Source organism: Pelophylax lessonae (assembly GCF_965119305.1).
Source record: "Pelophylax lessonae genome assembly, chromosome: 11".
NCBI classification, from domain to species: Eukaryota; Metazoa; Chordata; class Amphibia; order Anura; family Ranidae; genus Pelophylax; species Pelophylax lessonae.
The window spans coordinates 195,243,819-195,257,828 of record NC_138778.1 but is presented as its reverse complement, the minus strand read 5'-3'; the positions used below and the strand labels follow the sequence as shown (position 1 = coordinate 195,257,828).

The 14,010-nt window shown below is 51.8% G+C and overlaps 1 protein-coding gene across 1 annotated transcript in view; it reads left to right on the top strand.

The window, feature by feature from the left end:
* The window catches only part of SYCP2 (synaptonemal complex protein 2), a 372,455-nt gene that overhangs the window by 94,109 nt on the left and 264,336 nt on the right, over window positions 1-14,010 (top strand). The gene's annotated exons all lie outside the window — the stretch shown is intronic.

Here is a 14,010-nt window from a genome sequence, read left to right as displayed (position 1 = left end):
CTAGGCAAAAGAGTTTTTGTTAAAATCATACATAAAAGCATTTGCATGTACACACCCACAGGGGGCTGTCACTCTGGACCATACCCTCATGCTAGCAGCATTCTCAATCTCAGTTTGTCTTTTGCCTAGCTAAGGGGTAGACAGGCTTTCCCTTGCTGAGGCTGCGGTCTCAGCCTCTCTACTTTTCTTATTTCATTTTATTTCTGAAAAAGTGTTTTTTTTTTTTTCTTTCTCAGGATAGAATTTTATTTGTTCCTGCACTTAGTTAGTCAGATCAGAAGACTACAGCGTTTGCGGAGCTGGGAATCGGAACTGGTTGTCCTGGTATTTCAGGACAGAGAACCTTACGGAATCCCTGCCTGCCATTGAGCGTTTTGCAGGCTATGCATACGCCCAGGCCTTTCAAACGACCTGTCCCTGTCCTCAGGGACATTGCCCGTGAATGTGCCTACTTCGCTAGGAGGATTCTACTGCGGTATGCCGTGTGTAGCTAGCGTCCTGTTTGGCTGACAGTACCCCCACCACCTGGGGTGGGAGGCTTCCCGTCTCACGGTGGCACCCACGCTATCGCTGGTCAGTGAGTAACCCCTCTATGTGGGGGGTGTTTGTGGAGTTTTAGTGTTGGAGATGACAGTCTGTCTGTTATGTCTGTATTATTCCCCTCATGACTGTCAGTGTCCTTCCCGGTCTCTCCCTGTCCCTGTGGGCACTATTGTGGTTCTGCCGCGCTGTGGGGGGGTGGGGGTCGTGGGGGGTCCCTCTCCCCGATGTGTGCCTTTTGTGTACTTTGTGGGGGTGTCAGACATGTGCGGGCGGCCCGCTGTAAAAAATCGCGGGGCCGCCATTTTTTTAGTGTGGGCGCGCTATTCAGCTTCATTATGGGCTCTGCGCTCCTCCCTGCAGCAATTTTGCGCCCTTACGGCACCATCTTGGATGTGGCACGGTCCTTCCAATACATGGGCTCGGCGGCCATTTTCCCGAAGCCTCCCCATTACATTACATAGGCAGCCATTTTCACTTAGTCTGTGTCCTCTAGCGGATGACATAATTTCCTTTATTCAGACCGCAGATCTTTCCAGCAAAGCGTGGAAGTTGTATGTATGCCTTCTGGGGGTCTTTTAGCTTCTCTTGGGTCATTTTTTTCATGCTGGCAGTCACTTTCCTGTTGGTTGCTTGTGACACTATTTCATTGCTGCTGCGGTTCCTTGTGGTGCGATCCACATCGGTTACTACTCAAAGGGCCAGTGCTTTAAAATTTTCATTAGATTTAATATGGATTCCCAGGATAGCTAATTCCCCCCAGCTCTGAGCAGAGCTCCCTTGACGCTGCACTAGCGATTTTAGCATCATCTGCTGATGTCTGAACGGTCTTATAGGATATGGGCCAGGCCTTCACCTTTTTCTGATTCAGATTCTGATATGGTTGTCACGGACAGTGTACCCCCTGTGGGGTCTCAGTCCTCCCAGTCGGAGGGGGAGGGGGAAGTGGAGGAGGGGGAAGTGGAGGAGGGGGAAGTTTCCCCCGCCAGGGCTGCTGGAGATCGCGCTGCTATGGCCGCGCTCATTAGTTCTGTCACAGAAACGCTGCATTTGGAGGATGGGCCCCACCAGCAGGCTACGCGGTCATCCTTTGGGACCTGCAGACCCCGGAAATCGGTTCAGGTTTTTTTCCTATCACGCCGAATTTCGTGCAATGGTGAATGACCATTGGCGCAATCTAAAGCGCAACTTTGTGGTCCCTAGGCGGTTTGAGTACCGTTATCCCTTCACGTCTCCCACGGATTCGCGCTGGAATGTGGCTCCTAAGGTGGACCACACTGTGTTCAGGTTGAATAAGGCCACTCTAATGCCCAGTGTTTTAGGGACCCGGCGGACAGATGGGTGGAGTCTATTACCCGCCACTCTTATATGGTGGCGGGTTCCTTGCTGAAACTTGGGTTTGCTACAGTTCTGGTCTCTCGGGCTGTGCTGGAGTGGATTAAAGTTATTCAACGCACCATGCAGGCGGATTCTGCTCCCCCTGTTACGTTGGCCATGATGGAACAGGTTTATCATGATGTACTATACCTGTGTGACACGACCTGGGATGAGGCCCCTCTGGTCTCACGTTTGTGTGTTTTTAAAAAACCTGTCAGCTGCCCTGTTTTCCTAAGGGACGGTTGCTGACTTCCCTTATGCGGGGAACAGATTTTTTGGGGATCCCTGAATGTGTTGGTTAGGGGGTCACTGGGGTTGAGAGACTCTTCTACCCCAAGTGGCAAAGGGTAAATTATTCCGTGGTAAGCGGGCCCTTCCTTGAAAACCAACCAGGGGTCTTTCTTGCCTTTAGGGCACTAGACAAGGGCAAACCCTTCAAGGGCCCAAGTGGTCTGCAGAAGCCCCTAACGTGCCATTCCAGTCCGCCTCCAGCTGATGGGGCGCCCTCACCCGCTTCAGGGGAGGGGGGGGGACGTCTGCAATGTTTTCCCGAATCGGGGTGCAAGATCAACTTTCGATCACGCCCGACAGACAGATTCTTCCCCTCAAATCTTCATTGAACCCCGGATCGTCTCCTCGATCTCCATCGGGCGGTGCAGGATCTGCTCGCCCAGGGAGTGATTGTCCCGGTGCCTCATCGGGACAAAATGTCGGGGTTTTTTTACTCAAATCTGTTCACGGTGCCCAGAAAGGAGGGCAAGGTACATCCGATTCCGGACTTGGAAGTTTATGAACCGCTTCGTGCGAGTTCAGAAATTCCGCATGGAATCCCTTCGATCGGTGGTGACCTCTCTGAGTTCGGGAGGTTTCCTGGCATCCGTCGACCTCATGGATGCGTATTTACACATCCCCATCTATGAGGGTCATCAGAGGTACCTCCGATTCGAGATTGCAGGAGCACTATCAGTTCATGGCGTTGTCTTTGGTCTCGCTTCGGCCCCAAGGGTGTTTACCAAAATCTTGGCTCCTGTCCTGGTCCTGTTGTGGGCGCAGGGGATTGCAGTCTTGGGATATCTGGATGATTTCCTGTTAAGGTCGAGTTCCAGTGCGACCTTGGTATGCGATCTGGTTACCACGGTTCAGATACTCCAGGAGTTTGGGTGGAGCTTCAACTTCCAGAAGTCGACATTGTCCCCTTCTGTCCGGCTTCCCTACCCGGGGATGGTTCTGGACCTGCACAAGCAAAGTTTTCCTGCCAGAGGTATAACTCCAGTCTCTACAGAGCGGGGTCAGGCCCCTTGGGGACAACATTCCTTGTCACTCAGGACCTGCATGCAGGTCATGGGGTTGATGGTGTCAGCCTTCGAGGCGATACCATTTGCACAATTCCATGGACGGTGATCCCCACGGATGCCAGCCTGTCGTATTCTGGGCACTTTGTCTGCCCAGGGCACTTGGTCAGAAGAGAAATCCTCTTAAATGTGTTGGAACTAAGTGTGATCAAACTATGTTCGTTGCCTTGGTCGGGTCGTCTGCAGGACCGCGCTGTGCGTGTGCAGATGGACAATGCCACTGCGGTGGCATGCATCAATCACCAAGGGGGCACCAGGAGTGCCCGGGCGGCCAAGGAAGTGGCCGAGATTCTGTCATGGGCCGAGATGCGGGTCTCGGCACTTTCGGCAGTTAACATTCCGGGTCTGAGCCGCCAGACCCTGGACCAAGGGGATTGGTCCCTACGCCCGGAGGTGTTTTCAGATGCTGTGTGCACAATGGGAATCCCCGGACGTTGATCTGTTCGTGTCTCGTCTCAACAATGAGGTGGAAAGGTTGGTGGCAAGAACTCGCGATCCTCTGGCAGACGCCTCGGACGCGTTGGTGGTGGCGTGGAATCAGTATTGTCTGATCTATGCCTTTCCTCTGATTCACTTGTTGTCCCGGTTCCTTCGCAGGTTGGCTTCGGTACCAAAAACAGGTGTTCCTAGTGACTCCGGACTGGCCGCGCCGGTCCTGGTACGCGGACATCATGCAACTGGTCATCGAGCCTCCTTGGCGGCTCCCCTCACAAAACGATCTGCTGTCGTAGGGGCCGATCTTCCATCCTGCTTTACGGTCGCTGGCTTTGCCGGTGTGGCTGTTGGAAGCCAGGTCCTGAGAGATCGAGGTCTCTTGTCGGCGGTCATTCCTACCCTCCTGAAGGCTAGGAAGGCCTCTTCTGGTAAGATTTATTATCGTACCTGGAAGGCTTATTTTGCATGTTGTGAATCTCCGGGTTTCCATCCTCGCTCCTTTTCGGTGGTCGAGGGTGTTGGCCTTCCGGCAATCTGGTGTGGATCAGCGTTTGGCGCTGCCCATTATTAATGGTCAGATATGCACGCTGGCTATTCTTTTTCAGCGCCCTCTGGCATCAAATTACTTGATCCGCACTTTTGTTCAAAGTGTGCGTCATCTGGCTCCCCCTAGGAGGGCGCCGTTAGCTCCTTGGGCCTTGAATCTGGTCCTGTCTGTTTTCCTACGTCCTCCCTTTGAAAATATCAGGGAGTTTTCTCTGCTGGCACTGTCACGGAAAGTTGCCTTTTTAGTGGCTATCACATCTACTCGCAGAGTGTCGGAGTTGGCGGCCTTGTCCTGCCGCTCTCCCTACCTAGTTATCCTTAGGGAAGAGGTGGTCTTGCAACCTCATCAATCCTTCCTTCCTAAGGTGGTTTTCTGTTTTCCATCTCATTGAGGATATTGTTTTGCCTTCGCTGCGTGCGAAGCCTAAGCACCCTAAGGAGTTGCCTTGCATTCCTTGGATGTTGTCACGGCGTTCAGGGTCTACCTGTCGTCTCTTTGTCCTTCCTGAGGGACCTCGGAATGGTACGGCTGCGTCTGCGGCAACCATTTCTAAATGGATCAGGCAGACGATTGTACAGGCTTATTCGCTTGGAGAACAGGTTCCACCTTTCCCTGTCCCGGCACACTCTACCAGGGCGGTGAGTGTGTCTTGGGTTTTTTTTTTGCCATCAGGCGTCGGTGTCCCAGGTGTGCAAAGCGGCTACTTGATCGGCCGTGCATACCTTTACCATATTTTGCAAACTTGATGTTTTGGTGTCGGCCGATGCCTCCTTTGGCCGCACAGTTCTGAGTGCAGCTGTACTTTAGGGGGACGTTAGAGTTTTGCGTCTGTCCCTTCCTGTTGGGGGATTAACCCCCTGTTTTTTTGCTTTCCTGGGTTTTGTTGCTCCTGTTAAGCTTCCTGTTACCCAGTGTTTTTTACCTTTTATCTTGGCAATAAGGTTCCTTCTCTGACCTTGTGTTGCGTTACCCTTGTGGCGGTTGCGATTCCCACCCCTCAAGTCTACACTGCTTTGGGACGTCCCATAAGTGAAGACTGTATGAGTGGGCGGCGACTGTCAGAGGACATAAGAGAAAACAGAATTTTTGTAAGAACTTACCGTAAAATTCTTTTCTCTGTGTCCTCTGACAGTCGCCGCCCCCGCCCCTCTTTTGGGGTTGTTGGATCTATATATGCTTGCTACCAAACTGAGTTGAGAATGCTGCTAGCATGAGGGTATGGTCCAGAGTGAGAGCCCCCTGTGGGTGTGTACATGCAAATGCTTTTATGTATGATTTTAACAAAAAATCTTTTGCCTAGTTTACCCCTATGGATAAGGACAATACCCATAAGTGAAGACTGTATGAGTGGGCGGCGACTGTCAGAGGACTCAGAGAAAAGAATTTTACGGTAAGTTCTTACAAAAATTCTGTAATATCAAGGTACTGTGTGTGTATGTGTGTATATATATATACAGTATAGTATAATACACACCCCCCCCCCCTTTTTTATTATTTTAATCTTCTAAATACCTCATTCCTCCAGCATTGTTGTGTGGCATCTGCAGGGAAAGATCCTTGGGAGAGGCTTTTATTACTCTGCTGATGTATGCTGTCTACAGTGTAAGTCTGTGCAGCCCGGATTGGTGCTATGCTAGTCCCATGAAAAAAAAATGTTTCAGAAGAGCAATTCAGATTGGATTATAAATATCAAGTAACTGTTTTATTACAGCTCCCAGTGAATCTTTATTGAATGTGTATTTTTTTGTGCATTAATATGGCGTTGGCAGAGTCAAAGATGGTTGACACTAGGGATAGACCGATATGGTTTTTTCAGGGCCTATACCGATATTTTGGTCACAACGTATCGGTATCGGCCAATATGGGACGATATTTTGTACATTTAAAGTTTTGAAAAATAAAGTAAATTTTTTGACAGAAATCTGGTACTGAACATGTTCATTTTTGTTTAATGCTTAATTGCTGGCTTGCTGGCACCCTGTGGTGGGTGGCTGGCTGTCTGGCACCCTGTGGTGGGTGGCTGGCTGTCTGGCACCCTGTGGTGGGTGGCTGGCTGGCACCCTGTGGTGGCTGGCTGGGACCCTGTGGTGGGTGGCTGGCTGGCACCCTGTGGTAGGTGGGTGGCTTGCACAGGGGTTGTGGGTGGCTGGTTGGTACAGGACCTGTGGGCGGCTGGCTAGTACAAGGCCTGTGGCTTCCTGGTACAAGGCCTGTGGGTGGCTGGCTGTCTGGGACCCTGTCTGTGGGTGGGTGGTTGGCTGTCTGGCACCCTGTGGTGGGTGGCTGGCTGGCACAGGGGCTATGGGTGGGTGGGTGGCTTGCTGGTACAGTGACTGTGGCTGGCAGGTACAGGGCCTGTGGGTGGCTGGCTGGTACAGGGCCTGTGGGCGGCTGGCTAGTACAAGGCCTGTGGCTGCCTGGTACAGGGCCTGTGGGTGGCTGGCTGTCTGGGACCCTGTCTGTGGGTGGCTGGCTGTCTGGCACCCTGTGGTGGGTGGCTGGCTGGCACAGGGGCTATGGGTGGGTGGCTGGCTGGTACAGTGCCTGTGGCTGGCAGGTACAGGCCCAGTGGGTGGCTGGCTGGTACAGGGCCTGTGGGTTGCTAGCTGGCTCGCTGGTACAGGGCCTGTGGGTGGCTCGCTCGCTGGTATAGGATCTGTGGCTGGCTGGTACAGGGCCTGTGGATGTGGCTGGCTGGCACCGGCTGCTGTGGGTGGGTGTATGGCCCCGAGACTAGTCCCGACTACAGACGAGGCTGTGCAAGGCGAGGGAGGCGGCCTAAGAAGGCAGAATGACGTCACAAAAATATCGGCAATATCGGCCAGTTCAGGGGCCGATACCTATATATCGGGGAAAGTGCATATCGGCCCCCAATATATCGGCCTATCCCTAGTTGACACCAGCTTATATTTTGTCAAGACCGCATCTGTATCTAAAGCTCTTTTTTTACTTTACAGGTATTAGCAAATACATCAGATTAACCACTTCAGCTCCGGAAGGTTTATCTCCCTTCATGACCAGGCCATTTTAAGTAATACAGCACTGCGTTATTTTAACTAACAATGGCGCGGTTGTGCGACACTTTACCCAGATAAACTTGATTGTCCTTTTTTTCCTACAAATAGAGATTTATTTTGGTGGTATTTGATTACCTTTGCGGTTTTTATTTTTTGCGCTAAAGAACAACAGAAGACCAACAAAAACAATATTTCTCTTTCGTCCTCTGACAGTCGCCGTCCACTCATACAGTCTTCACTACTGGGTATTGGTCTTATCCACAGGAGTAAGCTACGCAGAAGATTTTGTTAGAAACATTCACAAAAACTTTGCATAGACACACCTACAGGGGGCTGTCCCTCTGGTCCAATACCCCCCTGCTAGCAGCATTCCCAATTCAGTTTGTCTTTTGTCTAGTTAGGAGTAGGCAGGCTTCCCTTGGCTGGGGCTGCAGTCTCAGCCTTTTTTTACACTTATAGCTTTTTATTTGTTCCTGCGCTTAGTAAGTCAGACTTCGGAAGACTACAGTGTTTGCGGAGCTGGGAATCGCACTGGGAATCGCACTGGTTGTCCTAGAGCCTTACGGAATCCCTGTCTGCCATTGAGCGTTAGCAGGCTATGCGTACGCCCAGGCCATGCAAACGACCTGTCCTCAGGGACAAAGCCTGTGAAGTGGCTACTTCGCTAGGATGTCTCAACTGTGGTACGCCGCGTGTTGCTAGCGTCCTGTTCGGCTGATGGCACCCCCACCCAGAGTGGGAGGCTTCCTGTCACAGAGCGGCACCCACGTTTTTTTGCTGGACCGGTGAGTACCATGCTACCCCTCTGTCTATGGCATTATCTGTCGGGGGGTGTATGTGGGGCCTCTGTTATGGGGATGGCAGTCTATGTGGAGTCTGTGATATCCCCCTCATGTCTGTCAGTATGGTTCCCGTGTGTCCCTTCACGGACCCTGCGGGGGCGCTATAGCGGTTCTGTCGCGGTGTGGGGGGTTTACGGGGGTCCCAGAGTACTTTGTGATGCTTGTGCAACGTTTTGGGGGTACAGACATGTTTGTGGGGGCCGCATCGGTGTAAAACCGCGGGGCCGCCATTTCAGTTGTAGGCAGGCTGTCTTGGTCTCATGTGAGGGCAGCAGCCATTCTCTGTAATGCCTTGGCGCCCTTTCGGGCACCATCTTTAGTGTGGGCAATGTGTTTCCTCATTTGCTCGGCCAGAGAACGCGCTGCAATGTCTGCGCTCATTAGCTCTGTTAAAGACACGCTACATTTAGAAGATGAGCCCCACCTGCCGGGTAAGCGGTCTTCCTTTGGGACCCGCAAAATCCAGAAGTCGGTTCAGGTGTTTCCCTGTCCCACTGAGTTTCACGAAAAAGTGAACGAACAATGGCGCAATTTAAAGCGCAATTTTGTGGTTTTGTGATAGCGGTTTCAGTACCGTTATCCCTTTGCGTCTCCGGTGGATTCGCGCTGGACTGTGGCCCCTAAGGTAGACCACACTGTATCCAGTTTAGATAAAGACACTCTGATGCCCGCTGAGGATTCTCCGGTATTTAAGGACCCAGCGGATAGGCGGGTGGAGTCTCTTACCCGCCACTCCTATCTGGTGGCAGGTTCCTTGATGAAACCCGTGTTCGCCTCAGTAATGGTCTCTCAGGCTGTGGTGGAGTGGACTAAGGTGCTAAGACGCACCCTTGTGGCTGATTCCGCCCTCCTGCTACTCTTCAGATGGTGGACCAAATTATTCAGGCTGTTTTATACCTGTGTGACGCGGCCTTGGATGAGGCCCCCTTAGTCTAACGCTTATCTGCAGTCGCAGTGACGATCCGTCGCATCGTGTGGTTGAAAAGATGGTCGGCCGACCAGTCTTGCAAGAAGACGGTATCCGACATCCCTTATGCAGGGAATCGCCTTTTTGGAGACTCCCTGAACGAATTGGAAAAGGGGATCACTGGGGGTAAAAGCACACTGCTGCCCCAGGTGTCCAGGGGCAAGTATTTCTGCGGTAAGCAGAAAATACTTCAGGGGTGGGGGGACATCTGCGCTGTTTTCCCGAACCTTGGCTGGCCAAGATTCAGGACAGATGGGTTCAGAAACTCATTCGGTCAGGGTACAAGTTCGAATGTCGATCACGCCCAGCAGACAGATTCTTTCCCTCCAATCTTCATTTGACCCCAGATCGTTTCCAAGATCTCCAACGGGCGGTTCAGGATCTCCTCGCCCAGGGGGTGATCGTCCCGGTGCCACATCGGGACAAGTTTCTGGGTTTTTACTCAAATCTGTTCACGGTGCGCAGAAAGGAGGGCAAGGTGCGTCCAATTCTGGACCTAAAGTTTCTGAACCGCTTCGTATGGGTTCAAAAGTTCCTGCATGGAATCCCTCAGATCGGTGGTGGCCTCCCTGAGTCCAGGAGATTTCCTGGCTTCCATCGACCTCAAGGATGCGTATTTACACATCCCCATCTACGAAGGTCATCAGAGGTACCTCCGATTCGCAATCGCGGAGGAGCGCTATCGGTTCGTGGCGTTGCCTTTCAGTCTTGCTTCGGCTCCAAAGGTGTTTACCAAAGTTTTGGCTCCTGTCCTGGCCCTGTTGCGGATGCAGGGGATTGCAATCCTTGGGTAGCTGGACGATCTCCTGTTACGGTCAAGTTCCAGTGCCACTCTGTTGCGCGACCTGTCAACCACGGTTCAGATGCTCCAGGAGTTTGGTTGGACCATCAATTTTCAGAAGTCAACATTGTCTCCTTCTGTTCGCCTCCCTTACCTGGGGATGGTTCAGGCGAAGGTCTTCCTGCTGGAGGAAAAACTCCGGACTCTGCAGAACGAGGTCAAGTCCCTCAGGGACAACGAGTCCTCATCGCTCAGGACCTGTATGCGGTCCCTGGGATTGATGGTGTCAGCCTTCAAGGCGATACCATTTGCACAGTTCCACACACAATCTCTGCAAGCGAAGATTCTGGCCAGGTGGGACAGACGTCCTCATTCCTTGGAAAGGAGGATCTCTTTGAGCCACCAAGTCAGAGAGGATCTTCTGTGGTGGCTCCAGTCTACAGCTCTGACGGAAGGGAAATCCTTTCCGGCCGTTGTTATGGACGGTGGTCACCACGGACGCCAGCCTGTCGGGCTGGGGTGGCGTTCTGGGCAATTTGTCTGCCCAGGGCACTTGGTCGGAGGAGGAATCCTCCCTACTGATAAATGTCTTGGAACTGCGAGTGATCAGACTATGTTTGCTCTGTTGGTCGGATCATCTTCGGGGCCGCCCTGTGCGTGTGCAGACGGACAACACAACTGCGGTGGCTTACAGGAATGGGCCCTACACCCGGAGGTGTTTCAGCTGCTGTGTGTGCGATGGGGATCCCCGGACGTGGATCTGTTTGCATCTCGTCTAAACAACAAGGTGGGAAGGTTCGTGGCAAGAACACGCGACCCTCTGGCGGACGCCTTGGTAGTGCCTTGGAATCGGTATCGCCTGATTTATGCCTCCCCCCCCCCCCCCCCCCGATTCAGTTGTTGTCCAGGTTCCTTAGCAGGTTGGTCTCGGAACCGAGGTTGGTGATTCTAGTGGCCTCAGACTGGCCGCGCCAGTCTTGGTCCGCGGACATCATGCAACTGATCCTCGAGCCTCCCTGGCAGGTCCCATTATGAGACGATCTGCTGTCTCAGGGGCCGATCTTCCATCCTGTTTTACAGTCGCTGGCGGTCATTCCTACCCTACTCAAGGCTAGGAAGGCCTCGTCCGGTAACATTTATTATCGTACCTGGAAGGCTTATTTCGCCTGGTGTGAATCGGTAGGTTTCCATCCTCGCTCCTTTTTCGGTGGTGAGGGTGTTAGCCTTCTTGCAATCTGGTGTGGACCAGCGTCTTGCGCTGACCACTATTAAGGGTCAGTTATCTGCACTGGCCATTCTTTTCCAGCGCCCATTGGCGTCAAATTCCTTGATCCACACCTTTATTCAAGGGGTGCGCCATCTTGCTCCCCCTAGGAGGGCACCCTTGCCTTCTTGGGACTTGAATTTGGTTCTGTCCGTTTTGCAACGTCCTCCATTTGAGAACATCCGGGAGATTCCTGCGCTGTCACGGGAAATCGCCTTTCTGGTGGCGATCACATCTGCTCATAGAGTGTTGGAGTTGGCGGCCCTGTCTTGCCGCTCCCCCTACCTGGTTGTTCATAGGGATAAGGTGGTCTTGCGACCTCATCAATCCTTCCTTCCTAAGGTGGTGTCAGATGTTCATCTAAACGAGGACATTGTCTTGTCTTCGCTGTTTGCGAATCCTAAGCATCCTAAGGAGTTTGCCTTGCATTCCTTGGATGTAGTCCGGGCGATCAGGGTGTACCTGTCTACTGAATCCTTCAGAATGTCAGATTCTCTTTTTGTCCTTCCTGAGGGACCTCGGAAGGGTATGGCTGCGTCTGCGGCAACCATTTCTAATTGGATCAGACAGACTATTATACAGGCTTATTCGCTTAGGGAACAGGTTCCGCCCTTCCCTGTCATGGCGCACTCTACCAGAGCGGTTAGTGCGTCTTGGGCCTTCCGCCATCAGGCGTTGGTGTCCCAGGTGTGCAAAGCGGCGACCTGGTCGTCTGTGCACACCTTTACAAAATTTTCCAAACTTGATGTTTTGGCATCGGCAGATGCCTCCTTTGGCCGCAAAGTTCTGAGTGCGGCAGTGCCTTAGGGGAGACATGACGTTTTTTCGCCTGTCACCTCCTGTTGGGGTTTTTTACCCCTTGGTTATTTTGCTTTCCTGGGTTTGTTCGCTCCTGTTGAGCTTTCCTGTTACCCAGTGTTTACCTTTCTGGTTCAGATAAGGTTCTTCCTTCTGAACTGGGTGCTGCGTTGCCTTTTAGACGGGTACGTTTCCCACCCCTCACATCTACACTGCTTTGGACATCCCAGTAGTGAAGACTGTATGAGTGGGCGGCGACTGTCAGGACATAAGAGAAAATAGAATTTTTGAATGAACTTACCGTAAAATTCTTTTCTCTGAGTACTCTGACAGTGGCCGCCCCCCGCCCCTCTTTTGGGGTTCATGGACTATCTACTGCTTGCTACCAAACTGAATTGGGAATGCTGCTAGCAGGGGGGTATTGGGCCAGAGGGACAGCCCCCTGTAGGTGTGTCTATGCAAAGTTTTTGTGAATGTTTCTAACAAAATCTTTTGCCTAGCTTACTCCTGTGGATAAGACCAATACCCAGTAGTGAAGACTGTATGAGTGGGCGGCGACTGTCAGAGGACTCAGAGAAAAGAATTTTACAGTAAGTTCTTACAAAAATTCTATTTTTTTACTTTCTGCTATAAAACAGCCCCAATAAAAAAAATGTAAAAAATCTAACTTCTTCCGCAGTTTTGGCCAATATGTATTCTGCTACATGTTTTTGGTAAAAAGAAATCCCAAAAAGCGAACATTGATCAGTTTGTGCAAAAATTGTAGCGTCTACAAACTATGGGATATTTTTGTTTATTTTTTTCTTACTAAAAATGACGGCGCACATCAACTTATCGCGCGTTGGGGACAGCGCAGCGGACAAATCGGACACCATGGGTTAGATTTACTAAAGCGGGTGCACTCAGAATCTGGTGCAGCTGTGCATGGTAGCCAATCAGCTTCTAACCTCAGCTTGTCCAATTAAGCTTTGGTACTGAAACCTGGTAGCTGCTTGGTTTCTATGCAGAAGTGAGCCTGCTTTTGCACTCTCCAGCTTTAGTAAATTAACCCCTAAGTGACACTTTTTGGGGACCAGTAAAACCAATACAGTAATCAGTTCTAAAAAAATATGCACGTTTGCTGTACTAATGATACAGGCAGGACAAGGGTTAACATCAGGGGTGATCAAAGGGTTAAATGTGTTCCCTGTGAGTGCTTTCTAACTGTGCAGGGTTGCTTGTACTATGGGAAGACAGAGATCGGTGTTCCTGCTTAGTGATCTGTCGGACCTGCTGATTGGCCCCCGCTGTGTCCAGAAACCCGTAAGTAGAAGGCGACATGATTTTGCCTGTATGCGCCATCGCCCCACAGTACATATACGCGGGGCGTTTGGCAAGCGGTTAATGTAATGCTGATATGTATTAAAACCCAGCTTTCTCTTTCGTTCATTGACGGACACAGCTCCTGTTATCCATAACCATTGGGTTATACTGCCCCCTACAGGAATAGGACACTAGGCAGAAAATAATTCTGGCTAAACACATGGGCAGTCCAAGGGGTATACTCCCTCTCTCTGCTATAGCCACTCAGTTTTTTTCTGCCTAGTCAGGAGCAAGGACCTAATTCCTTGCTGGAATCTTAGGTCCTGGCAATTTTTTTTCTGAGAGTTCTACAATCAACTGCCGGACTGGGCGACGGGGTGGGTAATCTAGATCCAGTGATCACCCCAGCGCATGCAGACCTCAGCTACGTGCTAGGTTGGCCGCAATATAGCCCCAGTGGACTGGGGCTGGCCTGCGAGTTAAACACCTTGCGAGGTCACATGCGACCGGGTCTTGGCTCGAGTTGCTGCATTCCCTCTGGCCGACAGCCCCCCATTTAGATGGAGAGGGGTTCTGTCTGGAGCGGTGCCCGTTTGGTTCCTTGTATGGTGAGTAGCTATCCCCACTCTCCCCCTGGGGGCTTTTGGGTGGACATGGGCCCCTCCTTGGGACGGTCAGACCCTCAGGTTTCCCTCCTTCCCGCAGGCACCCCCCCCCCCGGCCAATTCCCTCATCCTGCCACTGCCCCCTCCATGCTGGGGCTGTTTGAGCGGCGATCGGTGATGCGG